The sequence below is a fragment of the Lepidochelys olivacea genome (assembly GCF_965140295.1).
Source record: "Lepidochelys olivacea isolate rLepOli2 genome assembly, chromosome: 8".
Lineage (NCBI taxonomy): Eukaryota > Metazoa > Chordata > Testudines > Cheloniidae > Lepidochelys > Lepidochelys olivacea.
Window position 1 is genome coordinate 38,690,486 of NC_140418.1, and position 23,561 is coordinate 38,714,046.

The window sequence follows — 23,561 nt, forward strand, 5'->3', positions numbered from 1 at the left end:
GCGGGCAGAATTTGCGTTGCTTCTTGCATCTCAAACTCGCTATTGAGAATCCAGTGGAGTTCTACCGCATTGAAGTGGAAATATTGGATATAAATGATAATCCTCCTGCATTCCCGAGCAGCGAGATCACTTTACAGATCTACGAATTGGCCTCTCTGGGCGCCCGCTTTCCTATCCATCAGGCGCAGGACCTGGACGTGGGCTCTAACGCTTTGCAGACCTACCACCTCAGCGCCAATGAGAATTTCAATCTCAACGTGAAGGCACGTACAGATGGCAGCAAATTCCCGGAGCTGGTGCTGGAAAGAGCGTTAGACAGGGAGCACAGAGCTGTCCACCATTTGGTTCTGACAGCTGAGGATGGCGGCTCTCCCCCCAGGTCCAGCAAAACACGAATTGCTGTCCAGGTTCTAGACGCCAATGATAACCACCCAGTGTTCGATAAATCCTCCTACCAAGCTCGTTTGGTGGAAAACTCTCCCTCAGGCACGCTAATAATTAAACTGAATGCCACAGACATGGACGAAGGGCCTAACGGAGAAGTACGCTATTCTCTGGGCAGCCACAACTCGGATGCCTTGCGCAGGATATTTTCAATAGACTATCAAACGGGAGAAATCCGAGTTCAAGGGAATCTAGATTTTGAAGAAGCGTCTGTCTACGAGATTGAAGTTGAGGCCAAGGATATGGGCTCTCCCACGATGGAGGAGCATTGCAGCGTCACTGTAGAGGTCACGGATGTGAATGACAATCCTCCGGAGGTGGTCCTCACCTCCTTCTCCAGCTTCCTGAGTGAAGATGCCCCTCCTGGGACTGTGGTCGCTGTGATACACGTGAAAGACAGAGACTCCGGGGAGCATGGGAAGGTCCAGTGCCATCTGCCGAGAAGCCTTCCCTTCAAACTTCGGAAAGACTTTGAGCACCAGTATTCCCTGCTCACCAGCCAGGAGCTGGACCGCGAGAGCGTCTTCCAGTACAATGTCACCATCTCCGCCTCTGACCTGGGAATCCCCTCTCTCTCCCGATACACAGTTCTCTCCATCACGGTTGCAGACATCAATGACAACACGCCACAGTTCGAGAGAGCTTCCTATGACGTCGTCCTGAAGGAGAACAACCAGGTGGGGGAAATATTGGTCACGGTGTCCGCAACCGATCCTGATTTGGACCAGAACTCGCGCCTTTCCTATTCTGTTCTGAGCAGCCCGGGGAAAGGTCCAGCTACGGATCCCTCCGCATACATCTCCATAAACCCAACAAGTGGGCAGGTTTCCGCGAAGTTGCCTTTTGATTACGAACAAACCACTTATTTCCAGTTCCAGGTGGAAGTCTCAGATGGCGGCTCTCCAGCTCTCAGCAGCAGGACAGTGGTCCACGTCTTCGTCACAGACCAAAATGACAACGCCCCAGGGATCCAGTTCCCTTTGACCGGGAAGGACTCAATAGTCCAGCTCAGGATTCCTCGCTCTACCAGCCCCCAGGCCTTAATAACGAAGATCACAGCGGTGGACCTTGACTCTGGACGAAATGCATGGCTCTCCTACCATTTAATGCAGGCAACCGATCCCAGGCTTTTCGGGGTGGCCCTGCGCTCCGGAGAAATCCGGACCACGCGAGCCCTCCAGGAGCAGGATGCTGCCACACAGGAACTCTCCTTGGTAGTCAAAGACTCAGGCGAGCCGCCCATGTCCACCTCCGTCACCGTGTTGGTGTTGCTGGAGGAGAATGCCCCCGAAGCCTTCCTGGGGTTATCGGCTCACGCGGCGGAAAGTGAGAGCGTCCCCAGGTTAACGCTGTATTTAATCATTTCATTAGCGACAATCTCAGCGTTGTCACTGGTTGCTTTGGTGGGGCTGGGTGTCCGGTGTGTGAGGAGGGATGCACGTGCTACGGTTGGCTGCTGTGTGAAAGCGGACACGCTCCGGGTGCCCCCAAACACCTTGCTTGGACACGTACAGCCCAGCCAGGGGGACGCCACGGTCGACGTGCAGGTGACCGCCACGGCGCCCCCTGCCCCGGGGTATAGATCCTGCTTCTCTCCAGTCTCGGACATCAGCGAGTTCATGTTCATGAAACCCTCTGTGAGCCACGGAAACGGCTCGGGCAACAGCCCGCCTGATCGCAGCTGCTCCACTGAGGTGAGCTCCCTGAAGGTGCCAGGTCACTGTCCCCAGCTGACCCCGCCGTGTGACCTGCAGCGTGTCTGGCTGGGTCCGTGTGGCCCAAAGGCACCAGACGCGCTATAGGACAGCGCTAAATCGCAGCCAGCTCCTCTAGTGCCGGGCCAGGGGAGAGGACACGGCCGCTCTCTGTACCGCGTCTGTCCCCCCGCCCCTCCCCCCCCCGGGTTCTGTGTCAAGTCACAGCTCTCCCTGGGCGCTCTGCTCAGCACTTGCCCTTTCCATTGGCCACCCTGTCGGAGCTGAACGCACCCCCAGGGTTTAGGGTATCCTTTGCCGGTGACTCACTGCCAGCGTCCCGGCGGTGCAGAGCTGGGGGGGAGGGGGGTCTGACGGGGCTGTGTGCCTGGAGTTCAGGCCGAGTGAGTTTTGGGGAAGGGTCACTGCTGTCGGGAGGAGGGATTGTCACTTGTCAGCACCCATCGCCCGCCGACTTTCTGCGCCGGTCTTTGCCGGGGAATTGAGCGTTTGAGATCGGCTCCCCTCCCGCCCCTCCGGCTGCAGCTCTTCTCCTCCCCCTCCCCCCCGCCCCCCTCTTCCCCACAGCAGCCGCTAAGCCCTGCCGGGCAGCCGGGAGCACCCGAGGAGCGGACTTTGGGGACACTGGAACCGGCGGCGCGAGTTCCCGGGCGGCAGCGAACGGGGCGGGAGCCAGGGAGGCGGCACCGAGTGGCTTCAGACACACACAGCAGAGCGCGGCATGGCCGGGAGATCGAGTTTGCCCTGGCAGCTCCTGCTGCTCGGTGCTTTCCTCTCTCTGCCGGACCCGGCTCCCGCACAGACTCGCTACTCAGTGCCCGAGGACCTCGAGCCGGGCTCCTTTGTGGGGAACATTGCCAAGGATGTGGGTGTGGACGTGCGGAGCCTCTCGGCCCGTAGCCTGCGGCTGGTCAGCGAGGGCGGCCGCCAGCACTTCCAGGTGAACCTGGCCGATGGAGTCCTGCTTGTGAATGAGAAACTAGACCGGGAAGCTCTGTGTGGTCGGAGATCCACGTGCTCTCTGCAGCTCCAGCTGGTGCTGGAGAGCCCGCTGCAGCTGCACCGGGTGGAGGTGGAGATCCTGGATGTCAACGACAACGCGCCGCAGTTCCCGAAGAAGGAAGTTTCTTTAGAGATCACCGAGGTAGCGAACCCAGGGACTCGCTTACCCCTGGAGGTAGCAGAAGACCCAGATATGGGCTCCAACTCCATCTCCACCTATGAACTCAGCGCCAGTGACCATTTTGCCCTGAGCATAAATGTAAGGGGAGATGGTGTGAAAATGCCTGAAATCGTATTGGAGAAAGCCCTGGACAGAGAGAAAGTGGCGGCCCATCAATTAACCCTAACAGCTCTCGATGGTGGGGACCCGGTGAGATCAGGCACTGCCAGGATCACAGTTCATGTCCTGGATGCCAACGACAACCCCCCTGTGTGTGATCCGCCGATTTCCAAAGTGTTTCTAGAAGAAAACGTCCCATCAGGGACGCTGGTTACACAGCTGAACGTCACTGACTCGGACGAAGGCCTGAATGGGCAGGTTGAATATTCGTTCAAAACCAGCAATAAAGCCCCCGATACTTTTCTCAGACTGTTCAACTTGGACCCCCAGACAGGGCAGATCACAACCAAAGCCCCTCTGGATTACGAGGACTCCAGTGCTTACGAGATCGCCGTTCGAGCCAGAGACAAGGGCTCCCCCGCAATGGAGGGGCACTGCAGCCTCCGGGTGGAACTGGTGGACGTGAACGATAACAGCCCGGACATTGTGCTGACCTCCCTGTCCAGCCCCGTGCAGGAAGATGCGCCCCTGGGGACTGTGATAGCGCTAATTGGCGCCAAGGACAGTGACTCCGGGGAAAATGGACATGTCCACCTGCAGATAAGCAATGATCTTCCCTTTAAATTGGTGAGCTCCTTCAAAGGGCATTACTCACTGGTCACTGCTGGGCCTCTGGATCGAGAGAAGGCTGCTGGATACAACATCACTGTTATGGCCACAGATGCCGGGTCCCCTCGAAGGTCCACCGAGCAAACCATCTTCCTCCAGATCTCTGATGTGAACGATAACGTGCCCAGGTTCTCCAGCCCCTCCTACACGGCCCACATTGAGGAGAACACCCTTCCTGGGGCCTCTGTGTTCTCTGTATCTGCCTCTGACCCTGATGTGGGCACCAACTCCAAGCTTTCCTACTCCATTCTGGACACCGGCATGCAGGATGTGCCCATCTCAACCTACTTCCACATCAACCCAGAGAACGGCACCATCTATGCCTTACGGGCTCTTGACTACGAGCAGGACAAAGTGTTCCAGGTGCTAGTGGAGGTGCAGGACGCTGGGTCCCCTGCCCTGAGCAGCACCACCATGCTCCACCTGTTCGTCCTGGATCAGAACGACAACGCGCCCACCATTGTGTACCCACCCGTCCCCAGGGGCTCCGCCTTCCAACAGACAGTCCCCTCCTCGGCAGAACCTGGCTATCTGGTCACCAAGATTGTGGCTGTGGATGCTGACAGCGGTCACAATGCCTGGCTCTCCTACCAGCTCCGGGAGACCAGTGAGCCATGTCCCTTCCGGGTGGAGCTCCACTCTGGAGAGATCCGAATAACTGAGGCACTTAGGGTGTCAGGAGCACCCCATAGGCTGGTGGTCCAGGTGAGGGACAATGGGATCCCCTCCCTGTCCGCCTCAGTGGCTCTAGTCATCTCTCCCGAGGAGAACACTGTTCAAGACTTTGCCAAGGCCTTGGACCTTCCCAAATCGACTTCCAGAGCATCCAGCGTCACTCTCTACCTCATCATCTCCCTGGTAGCCATTTCGCTGGTGTCATGTGTGATGCTGGCTGTCCTAGGCACCAGGTGCCTCAAATCGGGCCGTGCAGCTGCAGGCTGGCCCCTCTCACGCTGTTGTAGGAGGACAGGCCACAAGTCCGCATTGAACTTCCCTGGGCAGTTGAATTCGGAAGGTTTCATCAAGTATCTGGATGTGGGTGGAGCTGGGCTGGTGTCCCAGGCACAACACTACAAGTCTTGTTTCTCTCCAATGTCTGATCAAGGGGATTTCCTCTTTGTAAAACCTTTCAGCCATTCCACTACAGGGGAGAGCATGGCTGCCTTTGATCAGGTGGCCAGTGCTTTAGTGAGTCCCTGTGACGGGGTAAGCTCTGTGTGTGTCCTGCTGTCCTTTCTGTTCAGAGTCACTGTTCATAAATATCCACTCTCTCCTTCAGACCTTTCAATACACTTTGGCCTCCTGGGGAAAGTGCATTACCTCTATCTGTCCAGCAAGAGATAGGGGGAAAAGTCGGGGCTTGGCATAATGGAGGTGGGATGCCTGGGTGCGAATAGAATCCAACACATCAGGACCAGAGCCCTAAATTGAGAGTGACTGGCCCAGGTAGCTGCAGCTTCTCCTTAGACCATTCCTTGTTTACATACCCTAAGTTTTGTAAGTGACACATTGCATTGTTATATGCAGTGTTACTGTAGCTGTGTTGGTCCCAGGATATTAGAAAGACAAGGTGGGTGAGGTCATATCTTTTATTGGACCAAATTATGTTGGTCAGAGAGACAAGCTTTCCAGCTTTTCTTCAGGTTAAGTATGAAGTTTTTTGTATTTACCTCTTACTACTTTATTCCACCTATGAAGCCGGACTTGGAACTGAGTAGTTTGCTAAAACAAAGTTTATCTGTTTTGATCATTTTGTAGGTGTGTGGCAGAAACTTTTCACTTGGTGATGTATTGTACTACACGCTGATCGCACCAGGATGACAACTGTGGCCAACATTTTCAAACTTGGAAACATAAATACGTAGCCCCAGTTTTAGAGGTGCTGGGCACCTGCAGCTCTCACTGAACTCAGTGAGATGGGAGGGTGCTCAGGACAGTTGAAAATAAGGCTATTTTTATGTAGATGCCTAGACATGGATATAAATGCCTGAATTTAGGCATCCAGGTTTGATCATTTTGGGTTCCAGCTCTAAAATTATTTTTGTCAGTAACTGTATGTCCTAAAATTGAAAGTGACAATTACAGTAACATTTCAGAAAATAAAGAGAGAAGACCTCATTTACAAAATGTGTGTGTATATATGTATTGTTGAGTGTGTGTAAATATTTTTAAAAATAGAAGTCAAAGATAGATACTTTTTAATTTGCATACATACAGCTTGGATGGCAATGGGACTCCTTTGTGAGGAAGTCAGTAGTTATTCTGAGGCTTTTCTTTACCATAATCATTAAAGTTATGAGTAAATTAGTAATATCACAACTTCTGCTAAATAAAAACTAGGTCAGCTGTATCTATCTTCCATTTTCCTTAGTAACTGTATATACAAGCAGAATAATCCTGTTCTGCTTTATAAAGCCTAAACTGCTCATTCCCAAGATAACCCAGGAGACATCTTTAGAGCGCTAAAGGAGGTACACTATTACTGCAGAGTTAATTAAGAAGATAGCTAGAAGTCTATGATTTTTGGAAGTACTTGTGTTTCAGACAGAAAACAGTTCTCCCTTTTAGCTCTCCTTACAAAGACTTAATACATAGAGCTGTTTCATGTATTTCTTTATTTACAAACTGCCCCTTGTCTGATAATGAATCAATGTGGGTGGAAAGTGATACAGGGCCCACTAATCAAGTTCCACAGTGGTCTGTTATGTCTATAGTCTGTTGGGTCTCCTAAACAAATAATACATTTTGTTGTGGGAAGTGAATTCTTTTCTACATAGACAGAAAAATACTGTCATGCACCAAGGACACAGTATCCAGGAAAAGATTAATTAAAATATAGAATGTGAAATCAAGACACTGTGCAAGCATTTTTAGAAAGGGAGAAAGGACAAATTAGGAAGTTCTGGTACCATTCCAGCTGCATTAAAACACACCTTTCTCAGTATCAATTAACTCTGCTTCTCCCTCAGCTCATTATTTCTGGTACTATAGAGTTCTTCTGATTAAACTGATGCCCTTATCAGTCCATAACATGCTTCAGTTCTTTCACAGCTTGGTTTCCTGAGCTTATTCTGGAAGATTATTCACTGAATTGTTTTGTCATGCTTTTTAGCAATTGTCTTGATTCAGGAATATTCAAGAGGGAGGGGAATCTTCTTGTTTTGTGTCTTTGTTTGTTTGTTTTACATCAATGGAGAGATATATTTCTGGTTACTCCACTGAATTTTAAAATTATTCTCTTTTATCTACATTTTTAGCTTCTCCTAAGCATGGATGTATTTCCAGGCTGCAATAATCCTGAATCAGTTTGCTTTGATTTCCAAAGGCAAGAATAGAGGCATTAAAATACTTTTCTGTTTCCCTTGCAGCAAGCTCAGCCTAACCCAGACTGGCGTTTCTCTCAGGCCCAGAGACCTGGAACCAGTGGGTGAGTGATTCACTTTCTGTTCCTCTGCACACATGCTGGCTTTTCTTATTTTTCTTGTTGATTTCATGATTTCAGCCTAGGAAGCAGGGCAAGCTTCCTCCACCCCCAGACTCATGTCCACTCCCCTGCACCCCGACCCTGCCTCTGCAGCTCAGGCTTGACCTGGAGGGGAACACTCCTGGCCAGAGAGGGGAGTTTAATCTTGTGGGCAATTTAGTCCTTGCCTTCTCTGCTGAAACACCGCAAAAGGGGTCGTATTAGTACCAATTCTGCTGATGTTCTTTGCAGCATCGTCTGTCTAGCTCCCTACAACTGGCTACTGGGAACTGGAATGAGGCCTTGTCTGCATACAAACTTGCACAGAAATAACTCAATGGGTTAGAATTAATACCTTTTGTTTCTCAGTGCAAGCCTGCACATGTGGACACTCCTATTTTGGAATAAGAGTACTGTAGTTTGCTTTTGCTTAAATCAGTAAAAAATGGCTCCAGTCAAATCAAAATCAGACACATTTATTCTAAAATAAAAGTGTTTACACAGAGACTTTCACTTGGTGGGTTAATTATTTCAGTGCAAGTTTGGAATCACTGAAAATGCCAATATATTTTACATTGGTGTCAAATTTTGATTACTGTGAATCTGGGCTGGAATTAAACTTCTGACTTATAGGGGAAAGTCTCCATATCATGCTAGCAATCCCCTGAGTTTTCAACTCTCCCTAGCATGCTATTTGTTGTTGCTAGTAGTAGTAGTAGTAGGTAATAGTATTAATTTCAAAATTTGACATATGAGTCTCCCCAGGTGCTAGCAAATAGGACAGGTACTAGGTGCTACCACAATGCAAATAATAATGATTTTAAATTCTCACATGATCTGAAATATGAAAGAGGCAAGTCATGGGCGAATAGGAGTGTGCAGTAAGGGCTGCTTTCTGGGAACAGAGCCAGGTGGGATCATTCATGGAAACATGCTATAGAGTCAGCCCTGTCACTAAGTAATTTGGCTCAGAATTTATGAGATTAATCTGGTTAGTCAGAATTAATCAGGAGACTAGCTTGGTTAATTTAATATGATTTATTTTTGGATTTATTAAAATGCATCCATCATAATCTCTAGGCACATGTAAATTAATATAAAACACCAACTAACTGCAAACACTATTTATATTTAAAAAAAATCAAATCAAGCTCCCACTTCCCCATCCCAAATATCTTGGATTGGAAATTATAATGTTTAAATATTCAAAATAAAATTTATAATCAGACCGACAATCTAGGAGTAACACAAGATGCTATGTAGGAAAGTGACAATGAGATTTCAGGTGGTTGCTTTGCTTCTGGGCCAGTAAAGCCAATGACACAGTGGATGCAGCACTCTGCCCTTGGAAAATGGAAGAGACTCTAGTCATCCTGTACTTGTGACCCTACTTGCTGATTCTGCAAAAGTCACCAAGGAGTAGAGCAGGGCTTTGGAGCAGAGCCCAGAGCTGGAGCGCGGAGCAGCTCTGGAGCAGTGGAGCTGCAGGTTTTTGTCTGGAGCTGGAGCGGAGCTGGAGCACAGCTCCAAAGCCCTGGTGTAGAGATACCAATATTATCCCCTGCACATTCACACACTTGCCCAACGGGTCAGCTCCTGGCATGGCCTACAGGAACTATTCTTTAGAGGGAGCTTTGATTTGCTTCTGCTTGTTCTTCTGGGCCTGAGTTCAGCAAAGCATTAGGGTTTAAGCACATGTTTAAGTGTTTGCCAGATTGGGCCCCTACTCACAGACTAGGAGTAAGCCTAATGAGTGTTGTACAGATTACTGCTCCTGTTCAGTCATTGACCTAGCAATGTTACAATTGCCTCCTCGAACCCTGGGCTGTCAACCCCATGCCACATGGTGGGGAGAAAGAAATAGAACTTTGCAATGGGACCACACTTGCTTTTAGCCCTGGAACTGACTGAGATTGACTGAGTCTATAGAAAAGCTATTGGGGTTATTTTAGAGGCATTTTCTATTATTAGTTATGTTTTATTCTCTCCCTCTGAACTCTGTGTAGTTGAATTCCTGGTACTAAGCTTTGCAGACTTTGGCTTTGCAGAAAGAAGAATTTTTTTTTTAAAGTCCCAAAAGAACCTTTTTAATACTCTCAGAAACATTATTAGCTGTACCATTTTCTATAAAATATGTGGCATTTACAGAGTGCATGAAGGTGTGGTGTGGCACAAGGGTGTTCCTGGCACTTATGTGACCTGCATAACTCACTTGTGAATTCATTGCTCCTCAGTAAAAAGGAAACTCTACATTCATGCCAATAAAAACTTGATACCACTCCACACCATCAGCTATGTGAATATGATATGTATGTGGGTGGGATTTGCAAGACCATGCACGTGCACTCTCTCGCTCTCTCTCATCCATACATACACACATTTTCAAAAACAGAAAAAAAGTTTGTTGATTGCTGGCTAATGTAACCAGAATAAAAACTCTATAGCAAGAACTCTGCAACTAATTAAATCATAAGTGTTAAAAAGTCTGCAAATATTCCGTTAAGGTGACGTAGCTATAGATGCCAACAGCTTTGCCTTTCATCCATTCTCTTTGCAAAAATCAAAATGTGTGAAAATTCACATTACACACACCAATAACAGCTTCAGGCTACATTTACTCCTGCTCCACTGCGGGCAACTGCACACCAAGGGGATTCTTTCTGAGGAAGGGTAGGTGGTTGTACTTTTGGGACAGAGAGGGCAGAGTTCCAGACTGAGCTTCATAGTCAGTGGCAACTGTTCAGGAGTCCCTGCTCCCTGAGATTGCCCTACCCCTGCTTGCCTGTTACAATGAAGTGTAGATTATCAATGTAATAAAAATAATGAATAACCCATTTGGCATATGTCAGTTAAAGTATACAGAGAACAGAATTTTGACCATTACATTGTAGAAGATGTGCTTTAAAGATATATCTTAGTTATGCAGCAATATGAGAAACAAAACAGCATAGTTTGGGTAATGTGTAAATAATTTGATCATTAAAATATTTTACATTTATTGGTGATGGTTTCTGGTGAAAGTACCGAGGACCTGGAGCTCTACATCCAGCTCCCAGTGTCTCTTAACTAGAGGGCAAAGGTCAGAGAGGGTGACACATACAGATCAAGATCCACTCAATGTGCAGCGGCAGTCAAAAAAGCGAACAGAATATTGGGAATCATTAAGAAAGAGACAGATAATAAGACAGAAAATGTCATATTGCCTCTATATAAATCCATGGTACGCCCACATCTTGAATACTGTGTGCAGATGTGGTTGCCCCCGCCCAAAAAAGATATATTGGAATTGGAAAAGGTTCAGAAAAGGGCAACTAAAATGATTAGGGGTATGGAAAGGCTTCCGTATGAAGAAAGATTAATAAGACTGGGACTTTTCAGCTTGGAAAAGAGACAACTAAGGGGGGATATGATAGAAGTTTATAAAATCATGACTGGTGTGGAGAAAGTAAATCAGGAAGTGTTATTTACTCCTCATAACACAAGAACTAGGGGTCACCAAATGAAATTAATAGGCAGCAGATTTAAAACAAACAAAAGGATGTATTTTTTCATACAATGCACAGTCAGTCTGTGGAATTCCTTGCCAGAGGATGTTCTGAAGGCCAAGACTATAACAGGGTTAAAAAATGAACTAGATAAGTTCATGGAGGATAGGTTCATCAATGGCTGTTAGCTGGGATGGGCAGGGATGGTGTCCCTAGCCTCTGTTTGCCAGAAGCTGGGAATGAGTGACAGGGGATGGAACACTTGATGTTCTATTCATTCCCTCTGGGGCACCTGGCATGGCCACTATCAGAAGACAGGATATTGAGCTAGATGGGCCTTTTGTCTGACCCAGTATGGCCACTCTTACGCTATGTTCTAACATACAAACTTCTCACCTTCAGCCCTTCTCTTGTAGCTGGAGCTGAACCATCACACCTGATTGTAACTCTTGAAAACTGGGGAAGATTTAGATCCAGATCTCAACCCCAACTGTTCATTTGGAGTGAAAATATTTTAAGTCTTTTAAAACAGTCTTTGTAAACTTATATGAGACATTCAGTGATATAATCTGCCTCAGAATTAAAGTTCTTAGCAGAATGTCTAATGTGAATTTTCACCCATCTAGGCTTCTTAAGTGAATTATGAATTATAGGGCTTTCATAATCTTTGGGCCCAATTCACTAATGCTGTCTGCTTTGCACCACTCTAGTTATGCAAAACACCTAAGTAGCTAGCCTAACTGATCCTAGATGGCTCTTACACTACTCATAACATAAAGCAGCTTTCAGATTGCTCTTATTCATGTCAGGAATCAGGCCAGCCCAAAGAACAGGAGAATGTAAAAGTGACTTACAGTCTCTTTTGTCCTTTGCCATGGCCATTTCTGCTACTTGTGTATGCACATTAGCATACAAATACACGCATCCTTTGCACATGTAATTGAATATCTGAAAATCTATTAAATGTTGTTTAATGTTTGGAAGCAACTGTAATCAGAGTGAAGTACATGCCTGTGCTCTCCCACCATCATTACCATCTAGTGCTGCATAATGCAGATTGTGGCGTTAGTATCCAGTGTAAGGATGCCCATGGGCACAGTAATAATAATAACTAATAATAAATGTACTGGACTTTTCCTAGGACAGTCACAATGAGGTTTTGGACCTGGTTAAACCTAAAGGGGTTGCTTATCCTAGGGCAAATGTTACAGCTTTATCATGTGTCTGAGAGACTGAGACAGGGACATAATGTTTTTTTTTTTTAATATTGTCTCCTCCGTTTCCTAGCAAAGTGTCCATGTGGCCATTTTCTGGACAATGGCTACCCCTCCATTGTCTTCTACCCTCATCCCAGCCATTGTGTAGTTTGCTTGTTACACAAGAAAGATGTTATGAAGGAATAACATGGGCACAGCGGGTCCAGATAACTGTGTTTATTAACTACAGATAACATGTGAGGCCTAGTTTCAGATACTGCTGCTCTGGCAGGGTTCTGGTGGCCCTGAAACACACAGAATATTGTTAGGGATACTAGAAGGCTCACAAACTATTTGAAAGGATAGTACCTAATTTCTAACACTATACCAGTATAGGAGCTGCTTCCACAGTACTGCATGTACAGAACGCTACCATGGCATTACCCCCGGTGCGAGGAACACTGGAGTGCTCTGAGCTTGTGTTCTAATGGAAGCAGGCCCCGTACTGTACATTGCACATGTGATGCAATGCATAAAGCCTTTGTGATGAGATCAGGACAGTGCGCGCAGAGTGCTGCCACTGAAGCAGGTCTTACGCTGGGAGCAGGAATGCGGATGTTGGAGGAGGGCACAGTCTTTGCACACTGCCACCTAAAGCAGGTCAGCACTGGCATACTGGACAACATGCTCAACAGAGAGGGCATTTTCTTTTCTTTTTTGTTGTTGTTAAATAAAATTAAAGCCCCATGACATGTGTCATGTTGTCTGGAGTGGTTCACAACCATGAGTGCCTACTTCAGGGCAGACTGTCAAAAGCAGGGCAGACGCCCCAAACTGATGGTGTGTTCTATCATTAGACCTCACCAAGCCAGTAACAACTGTGAACTCCTGGATCACTATAACACAGAGGTTAGCAATCTGCAGCCATCTGGACGGCGGGCTCCTCCTGCCCGGCCCCTGAGCTCCTGGCCCAGGAGGCTAGCCCCTGGCCCCTCCCCTGCTCTGCCCCCTCTCCCGCAGTCTCAGCTCACTGCGCTGCTGGCGCAATGCGCTGGGCAGCGGGCTGCAAGCTCTTGCCAGGCAGCGCAGCTGCAGACCGCGGCCTGACCTGGTGCTCTGTGCTGCGTGGTGGCGTGGCTGGCTCCAGCTGGGTGGCGCAGCTGCCTGTCCTGGTGCTCTGGGCAGTGCGGCTGCCGCCAGCCACTGGTGCTCCAGGCAGCGTGGTAAGGGGGCAGGGAGTGGGGCAGGGGGGGTTGCATAGAGGGCAGGGGAGTTCAGGTTGATGGTCAGGGGGCTGGGGTGTGGATAGGGGACACGGTGTTCAGAGGGCGGGGAACAGGGGGGTTCAATGGGGGCAGGGGTCCCAGGGAAGCAGTCAGGAAGCAGAGAGGGGGTTGGATGGGGCAGCGAGGAGCAGTCAGGGGCAGGGGTTCTGGGGGCAGTTAGGGAGAAGGGGTGGGTGGATGGGGCAGAGGGCCCAGAGGGGCAGTCAGGAATGAGAGGAGGGGTTGGATGGGGCAGTGGGGGGCAGTCAGGAGCGGGGGGGAGTCCGGGGGGGGTCAGGGGACAGAGAGGGGTGGATGGGGCAGGGACCCCAGGGGGGCCATCAGGGGACAGAGAACGGGGGGGGTTGGATGGGGCAGGAGTCCTGGGGGGGCCAGCAGGGGGTGAGAAGTGGGGTGTCAGATAGGGGGCGGAGGCCGAGCCACGCCTGGCTGTTTGGGAAGGCACAGCCTCCCCTAACTGGCCCTCCATACAATTTCAGAAACCTGATGTGGCCCTCAGGCCAAAAAGTTTGCCCGCCCCTGCTATAACAGTCTCACCATGGAGTCACAGACAGTCCCCTTAGACTCTCCAGTCTATCTTGCTGCTCAGACAAACTGGACTTAAGATAAATGGTCACTTATGCCAGAAATCACACCACACAGGTTGCTTCCAGTCCCAAGAGACCAGTCACTTACCCCCAGACCAACTGGTACCATAGATTTTACACCAAAGACAATCATAGAATCATAGAATATCAGGGTTGGAAGGGACCCCAGAAGGTCATCTAGTCCAACCCCCTGCTCGAAGCAGGACCAATTCCCAGTTAAATCATCCCAGCCAGGGCTTTGTCAAGCCTGACCTTAAAAACCTCTAAGGAAGGAGATTCTACCACCTCCCTAGGTAAATGCCTGTAGCCAATCCTGTAATAAATGATCTAAATGTTTATTAACTAGGAAAAAGAAATAAGAGTTATTTACAGGTTAAAGCAAGCACACATAGACATACAAATGAGTTATCATTTAAATCCTAAGAGTGACAGAGTTTTAGTGAGCTGTCTATTCAAAATGTCTTTCAGAGCAGACCCAGGAGGCAGCACCTGGGGATCTCTGGCTTCAGTTTAGGCCCTGACTACACTGGCAAGTTTCTGCACAGTAAAGCAGCTTTCTGCAGTGTAACTCCTGCGGTCTACACACCGCCAAGCCACTTAGTGTGCAGAAACTGCTCAGTTGCAGCGCTGTAAAAAACCCACCCCGAGAGGTGTACGGTTTTCTGTGTCAGGGCTACAGCGCTGCGGGGCCAGTGTAGACACCATGGTTGATTACTGTGCTGCGAATGGCCTCCGGGATGTGTCCCACAATGCCTGTTCTTGCCTCTCTGGTCATTGGTATGAACTCTACTGCCCTGCCCTCAGGTGACCCACCATCATCCCCACCCCGTACATTCCTTTGGAATTTTGAAAGTCCCCTTCCTGTTTGCTCGGTGATGTGTGCAGTGGTCTCAGCGCATCTTTCCAGTTGGCCATGCCTGCTCCATGCACCAGGCGATCTGCTGCTTGGAGCAATGCCACGCTGCTGGATCTCATCAGCATTTGGGGAGAGGAGGCTGTCCAGTCCCAGCTGCGCTCCAGCCGTAGGAATTATGATACCTACAGACAGATTTCATGATGCATGACAGAAAGGGGCCATGACCGGGACACACTGCAGTGCAGGTTCAAAGTGTTGGGCATGAGGTAACACCTACCCTGGTAAACTAGTATTTCACAGTTGGTAATGTTTCTCTCCTGACTGTGGAGGTTTACAATTTCAGAGCAAAACACTTTTATAGTTACAGAGGAAACATTTAAATATTATCTTATAACATGGTATATAGATATTATAAGTCAGATTAATGTAGGCAGCAACACACAAGCACTCTGTAGAGTCTAAATATTAAATACATTCTTATAAGACTCAAACCTGTTTTGAGCAAATTAACAAACAGGTGACCTGGTCTGGTCTCCAGCTACAGTGTTGTCAGTTCTTAGCTAATGTCTGCAGCCTTGGCAAAAACAGGCATCTGGCCTGCCAGCATCACAGTGACCATCCCAACTTCATGCTGATAAAAACTTTATACCCTTCCCATCCTACCATTTTTGGCCTGATGACCAATGGATGCTAAGGGACTGCCCTCTCTGCTGACATTAAAGTGCAGTATCTCAGCACCTTTCAGCACTAGAAGCAAATGCTGTGTGTCCCATTGGAAAGCTGAGAATCTCCCATTGCCAGGATTATAGAGTTCTAATTATTATCTCTGCAAGGAGTGGGTGAGGTTTTGTGGCCTGCAATGTGCAGGAAGTCAGATTAGATGATCATGATAGTCCCTTCTGACCTGAACATCTGTGAGTCACAATCTTAAATTTGTGATTTGTCTAATACTGAATATTGCCCATTCTGAGTCTCAGGCCAGTGTAGTTTGTTTACAGGTGGTGTGTGTGTGTGTGTATGGGGACTGGGGGAAAGGGTGGGTTTCTCATTTAGGGGAGAAAGAAGGAAACTGGCAGGTTATTTATTTTAAATGGCAGCCATTGGAAGTTGCTCCAGGGTTCGGAATGTCAGAAGGAATCCAGCTTATATGGCTTAGTGGCAAGAGTGGTCAAAAGGACATGATGAATTCTGGAACCATGTGCATTTTATTAATCATCACCAATATACATTATTGGCCATCCAGGTATTGCTGTCTCTAGCTAAGGGGTCCTGACACTTCTCCTTATAAGACCCTGTTTCTAGTTGCTCATAATGTTGCCCAGTTTAAACTATTCAGGTTGAACTCTTTCATGGTTGGTGTCTGCCTTGGGCTGAATTTCTATGGGAAGTTACAGCAAAAATGGTCCAGCCATTTCTGAGAACAAGATTAGTGGAAAATGCATTGTTTTCCCCAAGTAAACAAACAGGAATATTTTTAGAAGCTCTAGTGCCCCCATGCTCTGAAACAGGGACTTGAGATTTGGTAGGGAGGTGTCCCTGATGTTCCTCAAATTTGGCAAAGTTCCAAACACCTGGAAATGGCAGTTCACGCAGTTCAGCAGAGACTTGTTAGAGTTTGGCAGTTACATTCTCTGGAGATTCCATCATACTCCAGCTCAGGGATACAGGGGCTGAGCAGGACTTTCCCTACAACTGTTCTTCCCAGATTCCAGGGGCCATTGTGGGGCCAGGCATAGGAACAGAGAACAACGAGACTGTTTTCTGTGAGCATTAAAAGCCCTCCTGCTGTGCCCAGGCAGTATGGAGGAGGAAACCACCTGACTCAAATGCAGAGGGACAAGAGCTGGTCCTGAGGTGGGGTTGGGAGTAGGATGGGACAAGGTGCTTGGGGGAGTGGGTAGAGGAGCTATCAGGTAGAGTTTGAGAGAGAAACTGGGACCTGGGAGGGGAGACGGGGGACTGCAGAACCCGTGGGGAAGGTGGGAGACTGAGCTTGCCAAGGAGCTGGGAGGAGGGAGACTGGGATCTGAGGAACCAGTTGGGTGGGGCAACTCAGAGCAAGTGGTGGGTGAGGCAGATCAGATGAGGAGCTAGATTGGGTGAAGCTCAGACTGGCTGGACAAGAACCCTTGGGCTAAGACTGGGATGAGGAGCCCAAGGGGGCACTGGGACTGGAGGTATCCCCAAGGCAGAGAGTTGGACTGGCTGGGCAAGGAAACAAGAAAAAGGATGAGAAGTCAGTGAAAGGGGAGGAAGACTGAGCCAAGGAGTTGGTGGTGGGGAAGCAACAGGACAAGTACAAGAAGAAACTGAGGGGACAGGGCAGAAGGGGTCAGATGTTGGACATGGGGGAAGGGGCAGAAAGGCCTGTGACCACTGGAGATCTCCCTCTCCAGAACCTGGAATTGAGTGCTCTGGGAATGACTCCGTATTGTATAGTGAAGGAGACAGTTGTCTGTAGGATCCCGCCTCATTTGTTGCAGCTGTTTGATTGCAGGAAGAGAAAGGACGGTTAAGGCAATTGAGTGAAGCCTGGAGAATTGAAATCTATCCCTGCCTCTTCCATATGTGATATTAGAGAGACAAGCTCGGGGAGGTAGTATCTTTTATTGGACCAACTTCTGTTGGTGAGAGAGAAGCTTTCAAGCTTACACAGAGCTCTTCTTCAGCTGTGGGAAACTATACAATGTGAAACAGATTGTTTAGCATAAGTAGTTAATACATATTTTAAGGGACCATTCAAGGTGAAGTGGCCCATTAACACCCCTCCAGTCATAGGGAGGAAAGGAAGGGGAAGAGGAGGGAAAGCAGCTGGAGAAGGGGGTTGTTAGTGGGTTGCAGATTGTTGTAATAAGCCAGAAATCCAGTGTCTCTACTCAGTCCATGATTTTTAGCATCTAGCAAAGTTATGAGTTAAAGCTCCCAGGCTCATCTGTTGAAAGTGTTGTGCAGGTGCCCTTTGAGGATGAGGACTGACAGCTCAGATATGGAGTGATCGCTTTGTGAAAAGTGTTCACCCGCAGGTGATGTGGGGTTTTTGTCTTTTATCATTTTCCTGTCTGAGCTAATTCAAGAATGTAGTGATGGTCTGCTTTCACCCCTGTATAGTGGCTACTGGGGCATTCAGTGCAGAGGTGATACATGGAGGGCATGTGGGGTCAGATTGGCCTCCCGAGAGCGGGGAGGGAGAGGGGTTCTGTCCTTCTCTCCCTGTGTGTCCCCCCAGGGACAAGGGCTGAGCATGCTGGGTGGGCGAGAGGGGGGCTCTGGCTCACTCAGCCCCTGTCCCCAGCAGCCAAGCCCAGGCAGCGAGCCGGCCACTGCTGCCTCCCAGCCAGGCTCTCTCAGGGAGAAGTGATTCATCCTGGGGGAAAGGCACAGGGAGAGAAGGACAGAGCCCCTTCCCCCTCACTTGTAACTTCGGTGGGGTGGGGAGAGTGCCATGGCCCTGGGCTGGGCACAGGGCAGGGGGGTCACTGGGCAGAGGAGACACATGTGTCCTTCCCTTTAGATTGTGCCCCCCGCCCCAGTATGGGGAGACATGAGTTGTCTATGATTTAGTGCACTGGACAAGGTACACCACATGTTGTGATAGGCATGTGTAGGATTCATGGAACTTGAAAGGTGTTTTGTGGTGTTGGGGTGGGCATGTTGATTATTGTAGCAGCGGAAATATGTTTGCGTCTCTTGTTCTGTCAGGGTCTGGTGCTGTTTTGAATTGGTGTGTCCTGATCTGTGGAAAGCTTTCTTGTGATGATGATCTTGGAGAGGTTGAGGAGTTGTTTGAAGGCCAGAAGAGGGGGATCAGGAAAGATTCTTTCAGGATGGACTGACTATGGGTTGTAGTTGTTTGATGATGACCTGCATGGGTTCCAATGTGGGGCGGTAGGTGTGCGGTTGGAGGAGGATTTATTTCCATATTGAAGCAGGTTCTCTCGGAATATTTGAGTGGCCCATTCCATGGTGCAATCTACGTCTCTGGTGGAGTGTCCCTGTTTGGTGAAGGTGGTTTTGAATGTGTTAAGATGCATATCCTAGACTTTCTCCCCAGAGCATATTCTGTGCCTGACTGTAGATAGCAGATTTCTTGGTGTGTTTGGGGTGGTTATTGGATCTATAAAGGTACGTGTGGTGATCTGTGGTTTCTTGCATATAGCTGTCTGTAGGGTACCATTGTTGAAGCTGATCGTGGTGTCTAGGAAGTTGGTGCTGGTGTGGGAGTGTTCCAGAGAGAGTTTAATGGACAAGTGCTGGTGGTAGAAGTTGTGGTGGAAGTCTATGAGGGAGTTTAAGTCATTTAGCCAGAGGATGAAAATATCATCAATGTATCTTATATCACCATGAATGGCTGGACTCTTAGTAATGACAGCACCGGACTTCCACATGGAGAAATGCAAAATATAGTTCAATCACAGTTTTTGAAACTCTTTAAAGCATTTCTAAAATAGCTCTTCTGTCAAATAGGTGATGTACACAGAGCACTTGGTATAAACGTTTATCAGAACTTATTTAAAGAGGCAACATAGAATAGGGCAAGGAACTAGGAGTCAGGAGACATGGATTATCTTCCCAGCTCTGCTAGCGCCTTTTGTCTTTACATAGATTGTAAAGTCTCTGAGGCACGGATTGCCTCCTACCGAGTATCTGTACAGTGTCCAGCAAAATGGGGCCCTAATGCTGTCTGGGGCTCTCTGTGCTACTGTAATACAACTAAATAATAGTAACAAACAATTCAGGGTGGCCTTCATAACTCACTTGTGGCTTGCTTCACATCATCATGTAGTCAATAGGTTGATGTGGATAATGAGCTTTTGGGATACCCCAGATTTCACTAGACAGCAAATATTGCAAAAGCAAAATCTCTGGATACCTCCTACTTGGGCTTCCTCTGCAAATTACACAATAATTTGCATACTGCTCAGAAGATAGTTTGCAATGGCCAGTCCCGCTATGTATATTAGTGGAGTAATATCGAAAATGGAAGGGCATGGACTGCAGGTGAAACCCCCATTCAGGGAGGCTACCCCTTGCCTTGCCCCTTCCACCAGAGGCTCTGCCCATACCTCACCCCTTCCATCTCCCCCTGCCTGCCAGAGCCCCGAGTCCTTCCCACCTCCTCTATCCCTCCCGCCCCCCCGGTAGCTGGAGGACCCCTGGCCAAACAGCCCTGATCCCTGGACCCTAGCCAGCCTGAGCGCTGCCCTGGGCTGATGGCCAGCCCAAGCTGATGGCCAGCCCAAACTGATGACCTGCCCTACCACCAGCCCAAACCACCCAAGGCCACCAGCCAGCCTGAGCACTGGCCCAAGCTGCCCGAAGCCACTGGCCCAAGCCACCCTAGGCTGCCGGTCAGCCTGAGCCACGAGTGCCAGGCTGCTGGCCGGAGCTGAGCCCCTGCCAGCTTCTGGGCAGAGGGGGGTGAGGAGGGATGCAACAGCCGGGGAGAGGGATGGGGGAGGGCTTGGGGGAGTGGGTGCGTGCAGGAGAGGAGGGACACAGGGAGTGGCGGGTGGTGGGGGCCTCATGGGGGAATGGAGTGGATGAGAGGATGAATGCGGCATGTGGCAGGGACCTCCAGAGAGGGGGGTGAAATGGAGAGAGGAGGGACTCACCAGACAGTGGCAGGCAGTGGAGGCCTCGGGGAAGAGGCGGTGCACAGGTGGGGCCACCACGGCCCAGACATCCTGCGGCAGATCCGTGGTGGCACCTATCATACCCGCCACCTATGTGGAAGGGGAAGATGATGTCATGGCTAAGGCATTGGACTTGAACTCAGCAGATTATGGTCCAACTCCTGGCCGTGTCAGAGGCTTTGTGTGTGACCTTGGGCAAGTGGCTGAGGGCCAGATTTTCAAAGGAATTTAGGTGTCTAAAGATGCAGATAAGTACCTGGGCACCTAAGTCCCACAGGCCTGTAGTCTCTCAGTACCTCAGTGTCCCATCTGTAAAATGGGGATAATAATCCTTCCTTTGTCTGTGCTGTTTATTCAGACTCTGATGTCTCTGAGGCAAGGCTGTTTGTTGCTATGTGTTTGTACACAGACTACATAAGGAGACCTTGATGTTGGTTGGGGCCTCTAGCTGCTACCATAAATAAATAATAATAACTAATAATTTAATATGAAGAGGATCTTGGGGTTCTTGGATTGTTTCATTGGACCCCTTTGGGGGACAATATGATTGCAAATCAATAAGCAAACAATGTTAAACACAGCTGCTGGCCATCTGGCAAACATTGAGAAGCATGTTGTACTGTATCTAAGAATATAGATTGCAGCCTCATTTAACCAAAACTCCAGGTTAATTGAAGTTCAGTTGCAGCCCCTGAGATTTGCAAAGCTGACTGACAGGTCTGTAGTGCTAACAAGCCATCCATCAGCTTCATTGAGCCCTGCAGTTGGGGAGCCAGACTTTAAATGTTAGCTATCCTCCTTTAGCCCCGTCTCACTTTCTCACCCTATTGCTGTAAGAAGATAGTGGTAGCATGCTATTTTCTCCCCTGCCTCTCAGGTTCTGCAGAGCTAGTGGGTGGTATATCTCCCCTCTGCTCTGGGTTTGTGCTTTTTAAGCACTGGTCAGATGTCTTCCCACTCCACACCCTTAATCCAAACCCCTGTTAATCCATAGGCAAGTGGTTCCCAAATTTTTGCTAAGGTGACCCCCCCACCCCCCCACAACTGCATTCCCCCCCTTTGGCGGGGGGGTGACTCACCTTTACATGTATGCACTCTCCGCCCTGGCACTACAATCTTAATTCTGGTCTGGTGTTGAGGGGAGAGCCCAGGGCAGCAGGGGGCAGAGAGTGAGCTAGATCTGCACTCACCCCACAGCAGCCTGTTCCATGGGGCTGGGCCTGGCTTCCCATTCTGGGCATTGCAACCAGGCACATGTGGTCTCAAAGCCACTCAGGTTTTGCCCAGCAGCCCATCCCTCAATCCCTAGGCCTCCTCTCCCCACCAGGTTAGGAAAAGTATATGTATGACTATATCAGGGCCCAACCCTGGACATGGCAACCCATCTACAACCTTCCCGCGACCATTTGGACGCACCATTTGGAAAATACCCTCATAGGCTTTGGGTGTCCTCTGAAACCTTGTCATGAATGGGATTACACAGTGTAGCTTATCTGAAACAACCTAAAGGACTTCACCTTACATAGCCTTCAGATGGGAATGCAGGGCCCAATCTTGCAAACACTGATGGATATAAGTGATTTTCCTCAATTACATTCATAGAATCATAGAATCATAGAATATCAGGGTTGGAAGGGACCCCAGAAGGTCATCTAGTCCAACCCCCTGCTCAAAGCAGGACCAATTCCCAGTTAAATCATCCCAGCCAGGGCTTTGTCAAGCCTGACCTTAAAAACCTCTAAGGAAGGAGATTCTACCACCTCCCTAGGTAACGCATTCCAGTGTTTCACCACCCTCTTAGTGAAAAAGTTTTTCCTAATATCCAATCTAAACCTCCCACACTGCAACTTGAGACCATTACTCCTCGTTCTGTCATCTGCTACCATTGAGAACAGTCTAGAGCCATCCTCTTTGGAACCCCCTTTCAGGTAGTTGAAAGCAGCTATCAAATCCCCCCTCATTCTTCTCTTCTGCAGGCTAAACAATCCCAGCTCCCTCAGCCTCTCCTCATAACTCATGTGTTCCAGTCCCCTAATCATTTTTGTTGCCCTTCGCTGGACTCTCTCCAATTTATCCACATCCTTCTTGAAGTGTGGGGCCCAAAACTGGACACAGTACTCCAGATGAGGCCTCACCAATGTCGAATAGAGGGGAACGATCACGTCCCTCGATCTGCTCGCTATGCCCCTACTTATACATCCCAAAATGCCATTGGCCTTCTTGGCAACAAGGGCACACTGCTGACTCATATCCAGCTTCTCGTCCACTGTCACCCCTAGGTCCTTTTCCGCAGAACTGCTGCCTAGCCATTCGGTCCCTAGTCTGTAGCTGTGCATTGGGTTCTTCCGTCCCAAGTGCAGGACCCTGCACTTAAAACCTCATCAGATTTCTTTTGGCCCAATCCTCCAATTTGTCTAGGTCTTTCTGTATCCTATCCCTCCCCTCCAGCGTATCTACCACTCCTCCCAGTTTAGTATCATCCGCAAATTTGCTGAGAGTGCAATCCACACCATCCTCCAGATCATTTATGAAGATATTGAACAAAACTGGCCCCAGGACCGACCCCTGGGGTACTCCACTTGATACTGGCTGCCAACTAGATATGGAGCCATTGATCACTACCCGTTGAGCCCGACAATCTAGCCAGCTTTCTACCCACCTTGTAGTGCATTCATCCAGCCCATACTTCCTTAACTTGCTGACAAGAATAGTGTGGGAGACCGTGTCAAAAGCTTTGCTAAAGTCAAGAAACAATACATCCACTGCTTTCCCGTCATCCACAGAACCAGTAATCTCATCATAAAAGGCGATTAGATTAGTCAGGCATGACCTTCCCTTGGTGAATCCATGCTGGCTGTTCCTGATCACTTTCCTCTCATGCAAGTGCTTCAGGATTGATTCTTTGAGGACCTGCTCCATGATTTTTCCAGGGACTGAAGTGAGGC

The 23,561-nt window shown here is 48.9% G+C and overlaps 1 protein-coding gene across 1 annotated transcript in view; it reads left to right on the forward strand.

Annotated features, from left to right (window-relative positions):
• The window catches only part of LOC311524675 (protocadherin gamma-B5-like), a 52,967-nt gene that overhangs the window by 26,367 nt on the left and 3,039 nt on the right, over positions 1-23,561 (forward strand). The window contains exon 3 of the mRNA XM_084636032.1: positions 7,479-7,537. The gene's annotated coding sequence lies outside the window, so the exon portion shown is untranslated. The remainder of the gene's footprint in view (positions 1-7,478; positions 7,538-23,561) is intronic.